The sequence below is a fragment of the Vanessa atalanta genome, chromosome 28, assembly GCF_905147765.1.
Source record: "Vanessa atalanta chromosome 28, ilVanAtal1.2, whole genome shotgun sequence".
NCBI lineage: Eukaryota > Metazoa > Arthropoda > Insecta > Lepidoptera > Nymphalidae > Vanessa > Vanessa atalanta.
This window is the reverse complement of record NC_061898.1, coordinates 2,752,233-2,764,010: the sequence shown is the minus strand read 5'-3', so window position 1 is coordinate 2,764,010 and position 11,778 is coordinate 2,752,233.

Below are 11,778 nucleotides of genomic sequence, written 5' to 3'. Positions count from 1 at the left end.
TGAAACAAAACAAAGACTAAATGTTAATTCCAGCAAACCGCAACGCTATCGTGAAAACCGCATTCAATTAGGTTAATCCGTTTTTGTTTGCGCGTTCGGTCGTTTGTTCGCGCGTTGTACTATTTAACAATGACCTTATCCAGACCGTTTCTCTCACAGCCTCAAAGAGAGCCATGTTCCGTTGAAAAGACGGCGACAGTATTTTGTTTTCGTGTGGTCCACGAAATTGTACAATTATTAAAGGCCTTAAACAAATGGCCAGTTGTACTTTTTCTGTCGTTCTCGTCACCTCCCCCGTCGGAATCTGCCTCCCCACTTATTATCTCTTTATATTCAGATTTTTTATAAACCAATTTTAAATTAATTGTACCTTTAATGTATCGTAAGAGATGTTTTAAATATTTCCACAACTCTCCGTTATTTTTAGATTGACATCTACTTAATATATTAATACAAGCACAAATATCTGGCCTTGTGCAAAGCATTGCATACATAAGGCATCCTATAACATTTTTACAAGGTGCATCATAGTGAGTGTCTGAATTTAAAGCTACAAAATTGATTTTAGAAGGAAAAGGTGAATTCGATGGATTACAATCTTTCATAGAAAATTTATTTAGAACATTTTGCATATATGTTGTTTGATCTAAAGAAATTGTATTATTAGTTGTTCTTTGAATTCTAATTCCAAGAAATAGTTTTAACCTTTTCAGACCTGGCGTACACAAATGTACACATAAAATATAAAACAAAATTTTGGTACTTATTTCGCTACAAGTGCAATTGAGAACGCTTGTGTTCATATGTCCACATTATAAACTACAAAAGTGTATACTATTAACGCCATCTCTTAGCATTTTTTGTGACTTTTTCGACATGGTTCGATCAGTGGCTGACCGAAGTTGGAGCTATGTGGGTAAGCTCGTCATTTTTATTTCTAAAAAGTAGGAAATAGCTCTAAATACGCGCTGCAAAAATATGAATTGATGTGTTATATTCCTAAGGTCACAAGTAATATATAATTTGATTTTATTATTCTATTTTTGAATCAATTATCACAATTTTTATATTTGTACACAAATGTACACATCAGGCGTAAACGATGTTTTTACGATTGAAGTATTCTAGCTGTATTTGCAAAATCTATTTTGAATATGTTTGTATATTTGTATATTTGACTGTAATTGTCTTAAATAAATAAATAATAATTATTATTATATTATTAATGTTGTTGTTGATGCTATATAAAATATATGTTATATGTTGAAATAAAATATATTTTTTACATTTTCAGATAAAAAAACACCGATATGTTTTCACCGGACGCCTTGAATGCCCTTTTCACTGGAACTCTTTCCGATTTGGAGCTATCGTCTGATGACGAAGAGCCGTTTGGTTTTACATCTGAAAGAGAGTTGCAGTCTGTCCAAGTTGGTGCAGATGTCATCAATCAAAACCAACGAGAAGTATTCCCACCCGACACTGACGAAGAGGACGGGCCCAGCTCATTGTGGATTAGAACGAATGATCCAGAAGTTACTGACACCTGCGATGAAGTGGTTCTCGAAGTACCACCGACAACATAATTAGAGTCCCCTCATGAAAATATACTTCAGAATATTACACCTAAGCAGAATATCAATTGACCCTACTGTTGAAGCCTCAGTTGATTATTACTTTCGGTACGTGCCAAAACAATTATTTGAAATTATGGCTGAAATGACTAACATTTACGCAATACATTCAAATAAACCCAGGTATAAACCCACTACTGCTACACAAGAAATAGAAATTTTATTTGGGTTACATTTAGCTACTGGTATATTTAGCTACCCTTGCTTGAAAATGTACTGGGAAACTGGCATCAGCATACCCTTGTTCTCGGAGAATATGGCCCGGGATCGCTTTTTTGAATTACGTAATAATTTACACCTCGTTGATAATACAATAATACCAGGTACCATTTTACAAAGTTCGACCAATATTTGATGCTGTTAGGAATCGATGTTTAGAGTTACCACTTGAAAAAGAATTTTGCGTTGATGAGCAGATGATTCCTTTTACTGGGAAACATGTTGCCAAACCATACATAAAAGGTAAACCTTGTCCATGGGGGCTTAATATATTTTTCTTATGTGGTAAACATGGGCAAGCCTGATTTTCTACTGTATCAAAGCTCTAGTCCAGAACTTTATTTATTTATTTATTTATGAGTCCCCAACAAAGGATACACACTAATTACACATTCAAAATAAAACAGTGTAAGGGTTACACAACTTATGTGCTCCTTCAATTACAGGAGACCACAGCATGCACAACAAAAACAATATTTTTAAACATATTAAAAGTGAGAAAGTAGTAAATAGAAGTAAAAACTACAAAAAGTAAAATTAAAATCTTAAAATTAGGAAAAAGCTTATAAACTAAAAAAAAAATTATTTTTTTAGATTGTATTAATAATATTACGTTAAAACTTTATTGAGACACACTCTGAATTTGGACAAGCTGTAACGATGAATATCGAGTTCGATATTACATCTAGTAAGTGCGTTATATTGTCTACAGAGCCTTGGAACAGCAGCGTTATGTCCTAGGTTTGATTGAAATCTCGGAATATATAAAATGGTTATATGCTTTTATACGAGGCAAGCGAGAAGGAACATTGATTTGAAGCTTATGTAGAAGATCACTACAATCTATCACCCCATGTATAATTTTGTATAGAACTATAAGATCTATAATATTTCTACGAGTTATAAAGGAGGTCATGTGATAATATTTAAGTAAATCGTTGAAAGAGAGATAATAATTTGACAAAAAAAATTGGTTACGGTGCAGCTATTGTCCTTCATCTCACTAAAAGAATTGGAGAAAGCAAGGGCCGCGAACTGTACTTTGATAACTACTTCTCGTCATATAATTTATTACAAATTATGAAACAAAGAGGCATTAAGGCTGCATGCACAGCTCGTATAAATAGATTCTCCAACCCATCGCTACTAAGCGATAAAGAAATTAACAAAAAGCCTCGAGGATTTTCTCAAGAAGTAAGTAGTTTTGACGAAGATGTAACTGTGGTCAAGTGGCTGGATAATAAGATTACCCATCTTGCTTCTAATTTTGTTGGTATTGGTGAAAAAGGCTTAGTCAACAGATGGTGTAAGAAAGACAAGAAATTTATTGATGTTGAACGCCCCGAAGTGGTCAGGAAATACAATCACGCAATGGGGGGGGAGTTGACCTTTTAGATCAACGCATGAGCTACTACAGAACCTTCATAAAATCAAAAAAATGGACTGTTCGTATGATATTTCATGCTTCTGTTTTAGCTGTAGTGCAGGCGTACCAAGAGTACCAAACTGACAATGCGTTGCTAAACATACATATGATCTAGAAGACGAGTTTTAACAAAAATTAGATGCAATTGTTCTTCTCCAAGTGCTTCCAGCGCCGTTATAACACCATCGTATGATGTGGGTAGAGTTAAAAGTAAATGTGATATTTTGTCCATCTCATCCAATTTTGCACCAGCCGATATTAATTCGGTAATGATATTATCAAAATTGTTAAAATGTTCGAATAGTGTCACATCTGGCTGTAGTTTCATATTAAGTAACTGTTTACGTAAAGCCAATTGAGTCGCTAAGCTCCTCCGCTCATATACTTTGTCTAGCTCGGCCATTATGGATTTTGCAATAGAAGAACCTCTTGCAAAGCATAAAAAATGTGTCACCCAAGTAATCTACAATCGTACCTTTTGCTAGCATATTCTTCTTAATCCACTCATTATCTGTTATTGGTGGTGGTTCTGCGTCAATAACAGGCAATAACTGCATTTCTTCTAGTAGTGACCTTATACGAAACTTCCAAGTACTATAGCGATCACCGTTAAATTGTTGTATATTTCTTTTACTTCGCGAATCCATTTTGAGAAACACTTTTACTATTAATTTTAATTATTTCAAATTAATATTAAATAATCAAAGTAAAGATGTTCGTTGATTGAATGAGTGGTGAGCGAATGTGAATGAGTGAAAGATTGAATAATATAATGAAAGAGAAATCTATTATCTATAGAGGCTTGAATTTTGGTATATTCCAACACCACTATATTAATAACTTTAACAGCAAAGTCAGCCAATCTCCGTCCTTCGTAGTTTTTAACTAACTCCTGCTTTTTCCCGGTTCCAAAATCCCGCGCTTGTCCGTGACAGGAAATACCAGCTCGCCACCCGCGATACGAGACCGAAGTGGCGGGAGTGCAACAACACGGTGTCGATAACCGAAACATCATTGTGTAATAAAAATCTATGTCTGTTAATATGAGTATGTTTTACACGTGTTAGGGAGATATCTGTGATTTTAAAACAATTCTGTCTAATTCTTTTATAAATTTTCAGTGGTAATAGTTAATTTTTATGGTTTGTGGGTTTTACTAACATAATTCGGTTACGGTGAGTGTTTTTTTTTTTTTTTATAGATATACTATATTTTATTTTTTTTATGGCATAGGTGGCAAACGAGCAGGAGGCTCACCTGATGGAAAGTGACTACCACCGCCCATGGACATCTGCAACACCGGGGGGCTTGCAGGTGCATTGCCGGCCTTTCAGGAAAGAGTACGCTCTTTTCTTAATAGTTCCCAAGTCGTATCGGTTCGGAAAAACCGCCGGCGAAAGCTGGTTCCACAGAGTGGTTGTGCGAGGCAGAAAATGTCTTAAAAATCGCGCTGTTGTGGATTTTCGGACATCTAGGTGATGCGGGTGATATTTGGAATTTTGACGAGATGTCCGAAGGTGAAATTCAGCAGCCGGGATTAATCCAAACAATTCCTCGGAACATTCCCCGTGATAAATTCTGTAGAAGATGCAGAGCGATCCAACATCTCTACGCAAAGCCAAAGGATCAATCAGATCGGAAAGGGCTTGATCGTCGATAATTCGCTTTACGTTGGATACGGTCAAATGGAAGGAGCTGGTACTGGGGAGCATCCGCCCAGAGGTGAGAGCAGTATTCCATGTGAGGCCGAATTTGCGCCTTGTATAGTCTTAGACGATGGGCCGACGTGAAATACTGTCTTGCCTTGCTGAGCACACCGAGCTTTTTTGATGCCAATTTGGCTTTGCCTTCCAATTGACCGCGGAACTGAAAGATGCTCGAGACATCGACGCCAAGTATTCCGATACTAGCGGCGGATGTGGCGGCTAACGGAATGTTCTCGAATCGTGGAGATACGACAAATGGTGTTTTTTTAGCAGTTAACGCGCAAACTTGCGTCTTTTTGGGGTTGAAATGGACTAGGTTTAGCTGATATTATTTAAGTTACAGTAGTTAATAATAGGTTATAATGGATGTCGACCCTCCTCCCGAACCGCCCGATCCCGGGGGTTCAGAACTACAAATTGATCTCTTAACATCCTCTTCTCGCAAACGTTCCGGGGATAAGTCTTCTTAATTTCCTGATTCCTCTGTAAAAAAAACAGTAGTCCACCCTACTACCGCATGTCCCTCTATCCAGACTGTCTATATAAATCCTTCTTTTATCGATGGCCCTACAAACTATACGGATGACGACAAAGGTCCCTTCATTGTCCACGTTTCTCAGGAAGTTGCTGAAACAGCTGCAGGGAATTCTATACGAGTTATTAAATTTGGACAATTTTTACACAAACACAAGATTGGATCTATTGTGAATGATGGTCTTAAAAATGTGGGTCGAAATAAAATAGAAATTCAATTTTTAACAGTACAAGCAGCATATAATTTCTTAAAAAAGCCAATTTTAGAGCTTTGCAAATAGAATGCTAGTATTAGGTATACAACAATATTACCAGAAAGGGTTTAGTTAAGGGCATCCCGGTGGACTGGTCGATGGAAGATCTGATGGAATCAATTGAGCTTCCTCATGGATGTGGGGAAGTAATAAAATTGAGACGTCTTAACCGCAAGACTATTAACGAAGGAGTTGTGTCCTGGATCACAACTCAATCGGTTGTTATAACTTTTAAAGGTCAAATCCGACCTGGTAAAATATTTTCCTACCATACATCCCTTCCCGTAGAAACATATAATCTCCCCACTATAATACGCTTGAACTGTTGTCGTTATGGCCATATAAAGGCTCAGTGTAGATCCACTCCCAGGTGCTTTAAATGTTCCCAATCTCATACAGGTGAGTCGTGTGAGGTTGTTAAAAATAATGCTACATGCTTACACTGCTCTTGCAAACACTTTGCAACAGATAAGGATTGTCCAGAGTATTCGCGACAGCACTTAATTAAAATTGTAATGTCTCAGGACAATTTTTCTTATATGGAAGCTGCCTCTCGCTTCCCTAATGTCCGTAGTATCCTACGCTGATGTAGCAAAAGAGTTGTTCTCTGTTCCTACGTACATCCCATCTAACCCTAGTCTTTCTAAGTCCATCCCTTGTCCTAGTAAATCATACAGACAAACCATGCCCATCAAGCCATAGTTGGCAATTGCCCCTCCTCGTCTCCACCTTAAAGGAAACCCAGGCGGTCCGAAGCTGGCTAGGCTACGAGAACGCAGAGCTTTTCGCAAACATCAATATGATCCGAGAGATGCAGGAGAGGATGGAGGGACAACTAATAACCCAAACTCCCATCACCACCACCACAAAAGACGATAAGAGATGGGAGAAGATGGAGGCCGGCATCATAGGGATCCAACGATGTATTGGTTCCCTAAGTAACCAGCTCGATGTCCTCGCAGGACAGGAGGCAGAGAAGACCAAATGCCTTGTCGTAGACCTCCCGTCTACGCCACAAATAGTCGTTCCCCAACTCCCCTGAGGTCGACAGCAGCCTCAAAGAAACCATGACTAAACTACAACAAAAACTCATAGACATACAATCACAAATGGAAAAGAAGAAGCCACACATTCCAACGCAAGACCCGACTCCCCACAGACAAGACTTAAAAAAAAATCATTAACAACAATGTCCTTAGACCTGCGCATACTGAAAGAAACCAAACCCAAGTCCGCTTCGCTGCAGAGACAGGGATGAACTAAAAAGGGTTAAGAATAGGTAGGCGGGTTCAAAACTCAGGGTAGAAGAGCGAGAAAACAAAGATCCTCTTATAATCCTGAGGAACCTACTGAACTATAACAGTGATGATGATATACTGCACTCAATAAAAAGACAAAATAAACACCTGGTGGAGAACATCCCGTAAGCGGATTACAGGGCAGTGGTAAAATACAGGCAGAGAGCACGCAATATACACGAAAATCATGTGGTATTGCAGGTCTCATCGCCACTATGGAGAGTCTTAACAGATGTGGGAAGAATTCACATAGACCTCCAGAGGGAGGAGAGAAGACAAATCACCAGTGATCCAGTGCTCTAAGTGCTTAGAATTTGGACATGGAGGCCGAAGCTGCAGAACAGAAATAGACCTCTGCAGCCACTGCTCGGGTCCGCATCTCCGGAAGGACTGCCCGTCCAGACAATCGGGAAGCCCACCAGCGTGTATAAATTGTAAGCGTGCAAACATAGCGAATAACGTACATAATAGCTTTGACGAAAACTGCCCCTTCCGCCAAAAATGGGACAAAATTGCACGTATTAGTGTAGCGTATTGCTAATGATGAGGACAACGAAAGAAACCAGGCTTATGAAATAAAGTTCGTTCAGGCAAACCTACAGCGCAAAAAGTTGGCAACGCTGGAACTGGTAGAGGAGGCCAAAAAGAGAGGCATAGGGGTGGCGCTGGTGCAAGAACCATATGTCGGCTCGGGCGGTGAAGTTGCGAAAATATCTGGGTACAGGGCGTTTCAGTGCACTCGGAGTAGGTCGAAACCAATAAAGTCAGCAATCGTCATTCTGGATGAGGAGATTGATATCGTCTGTGATAGATTAATGTTGGAAATGCAAACACATAAGAGGTGAGAAAATATTTTTAATCCGTATATTAACACATTCGAGAACGTTCCAGAAGCAAGTGAGAGATGTCATTTTTAAAACTATACAGTTAGGAACATTCTTTGAGACCCAATTATTAAGCATTAAAAGAGTAAGTCACAATAGACATTATGTGAGACCTAATTCATAATTATTTTCTTATGACATTGTGTTTATAAAGACAGCTCTAATACTACCCCCTAAACCGATGTCATAATAACTAACTATATGTAGTTATCTATCAGAATTACAATCAACATATATTTACTTATTGATGTCTATAAAACTTAAATACAATATCACTAAGTTAATGCAATTTTATTTCAACACACCCAAAAAAAAAGCATAAACAAAGCTTAAACATAATTATGTAAACTTAAACCTTTCACAAATTGATCATGTTTCTCTTTTGTCAGAGGTTTTGTCAACAAATCAGCAATCATTAAATCTGTTGGCAAATACTTAACATTAATAATATTTGTCTTAATGTTTTCTCTAATGAAATGATGCCTTACATCAATGTGTTTAGTTCTACTATGATACATACAATTAGCAGTTAATTTTTGTGCAGATTGGTTATCATTGTATAAAGTAACTTTACATTTAATATTCAACAATTCTTGAAGAAAACCTATTATAAAAAGTGCTTCTTTACAATTATCAGAGATTGCCATGTATTCAGCCTCTGTGCTGGAGAGAGCAACAGTCTTTTGCTTTCGACTTTTCCAAGAAATCAATGAATTACCTAGCTTAAAAATAAAACCAGTGAAAGATCTACGATCAAGTTAATTCCCACCCCAATTAGCATTTACATGAGCAATTACATCCAAACCACTCTTCTGAAAAAGTAACCTATAGTTCAGCGTACCTTTAAGATAGCGAAGAACGCGCTTCAAAGCTTTCCAGTGAGTTTCAGTGTGACACTCATTGAATTGACTGAGCATACTCACCGTATGAGCGATATCTGGTCGGGTGCACACTGCGATGTACATCAAACAGCCAAGCAAATTTCTGTAATGAGAATTTTCACTTTTATGATCACATTTTGGTAATTTGATTCCTTTTTGTAATGGAGTTGCAGCTGGTTTCAGACACTGACTTACTTGCATCTTTGAGTTTCTTTTCATATTTATTAAAGGTATCCTTAATCCCCCTCCATTTTTGTATTACTGTATTACCTGCAAAAAAAAATAGACAATATTTAATTTATTCATTTATATATTCATCTTTATTATTCATCAAATACCAATTGTACAGAACAATAGGCGAACTTAATGCTAGAAGCGTTGTCTACCAATTAATTAAATTAAAATAATTTATATACGTTTATGTCGGTTAGTGTTCTTTACTTTTCAAGTTTGTTATATAAATTAATCCTTTTTTTTCTATTTATGTTATAGATTCCTAGCGACCGGAAATGAAATCAGAAATATACATTTAGATTATTATCGAGGAATAAGTACTAATTACTTGGTAACCCACTGAGCATGATGACAGCCAAGAATTCATCATCCAGAGATGAATTGATATCATGCAATTGTTGAGATAGTTCCTGCAGTCGGCCAAGGTAGCTTTCCATGCCATTATACTCTGACAGTTTAGTACTGAACAACGTTCTCAACAGACCTAGTCTTCGGCACAGCCCTTTATCCTCATAGGCTTTGCTCGGGTTGTTCCACGCCTCACGTGCATCTTTTGCGTTCCTGACGTGGGGAAATGCACTTGTTAGATTTTTTTATACAGAGTTAATACATTATGTCACGATATTTTAAGATAATTTCTATTTCTTTAATATTTTATTATATTTTAAGGTTATAAGACAATAAAAGATTATATATGAAACACAAATATTTATTTAGCCATTAATAATTAAACACCCCTAACCCCAATGGGGGTATTTTAAGGGTTAACCCGGGTAGTCATGCCCCAGACGTAGAAGAAGCCATTTTAGAAGCTTTCCAATCGGACCCCAGTACAAGCACAAGAGTAGTAGCGAGAAACCTTAATTTGTCGCAATTTAAGGTGTGGCACACAATGCACCAGAACGACAAATACCCATTCCATGGGACAGGCGTGCAAGGTCTAGAGGAGCATGATCCCCAAAGAAGAATCTCATTCTGCCGGTTCCTGTTAAACAGAGATATTGAGAATCAATGGTTTTTTAAATCCATTTTGTGGACCGACGAGAGCAAGTTTTCAAGAGAGGGAGTTACGAACTTCCACAATCTCCACAAATGGGCCGATAAGGATTCCAATCCCCATTGGAAAAAGCAGATGTCTTTCCAACGAAAGTTTTCGGTTAATGTGTGGGCTGGGGTAATAGGGAGAACGTTAGTTGGGCCCCATTTCTTACCGGACAACTTAAACGGCCAAAATTATCTGGAATTTCTCCAATATGATTTGCCGATGCTATTAGAAGAGTCCTACGCGCTCATTCTAGAGAGCGAGAGGGAAATTATATTCGAACAAGACGGATGCCCAGCCCACTGGACATTAAATGTAAGGGAGTACCTTGATGATTCCTTCCCACAAAGCTGGATCGGCAGAGGCGGACCTATCCCTTGGCCCGCTAGGTCACCAGACTTAACGCCAATGGACTTCTTTGTGTGGGGTCGAGCGAAATAACTCGTCTACACAACAGAAATCCAAACGAAAGAAGAGTTAATCGAAAGGATTATTGCGGCTTTCGTCACCATGAAGCTGGAGATGCTATTAAAAGTTACAACTACGCAGATCAGGAAACGTTCTCGTGCCTGTATCCGCAACCATGGCGGGCATTTTGAACATAACAAATTTATTATTTAATTATGAATGTTGTTTTACTTACATACAATTCCTTTCCCTCATATCAGTTACTAAGTCATAACTTTGCTAATGTGTAAGATACCTTCATAAATAATACCTCAAAAGAAAGAGGGATAATCAAGCATATTTTTAGAAAGTATTGAACCAAAAAATATTATCTCCTTTTTTTATTAATTAATGTGAAATCAACTCAATAGAATTTTGTTTGATAGATTTCACGCACTTAAAATGACTGTATTTTTTTTCTTATGACGTACATGCTTGATAATTGCTTTCCGAAGATTGGTTGAACATTAATTTAGTAAAATAAAATCAAACTTTGCCTACTTTTTTATATTAAGCTAGCTATTTTAAAAAAGTGCAGATTTTTTTTAAAAAAAAACTTCAAATCTTGCTTGAAAAAAAATAGGCAGACTTTGTCTATGACAACCTTGGCCTAAATAGTTTTGAATTGCCTATACTAGCTTCTCCTTAAAGCTTTGCACCCATCTTTAACCCTTAATTTGGCAGAGGTTCAATGTGTTATATATATGTAAAATTTATGTATATTTATAAGTTTAGGGTAGTAAGGAATCCAGAAAAAATAAAAAATAAATTTTGCGACCTTCAGGTTTCCAGGAAACCAATGTTCATCAGAGTGAACATTGCCAAATCTGTCGAGAAATACCACTTTATTGTAACGTTTACTGTGATGAACATAATCAAATTAGGGTACACATTCAAACAGGTAGTGCGGTTTAGAAAATATTTTTATTTATATAAAAAACAAAACAAAGACATAACAAAATATCTTTTAAAACAGAATAGAGCCTCTTCTAGCTTTTCACAAAAAACTTTGTATTATTTTGTATGAAAATTGAGAAAACAATTACGAGATTTTTTTCCGGTAACAAAACAAAGTCTTATATTACATTTCATGCAGTACACAGTAGTATTTTTAGGCAATATTTGCACCTCCCCATGTCTTCTTTTGTATTAGGAAAGTGGCAAATATTGTCGAAACGTATGGGGCTAATGGGCCTGGGTAACTTAGGGTTCTTTATTG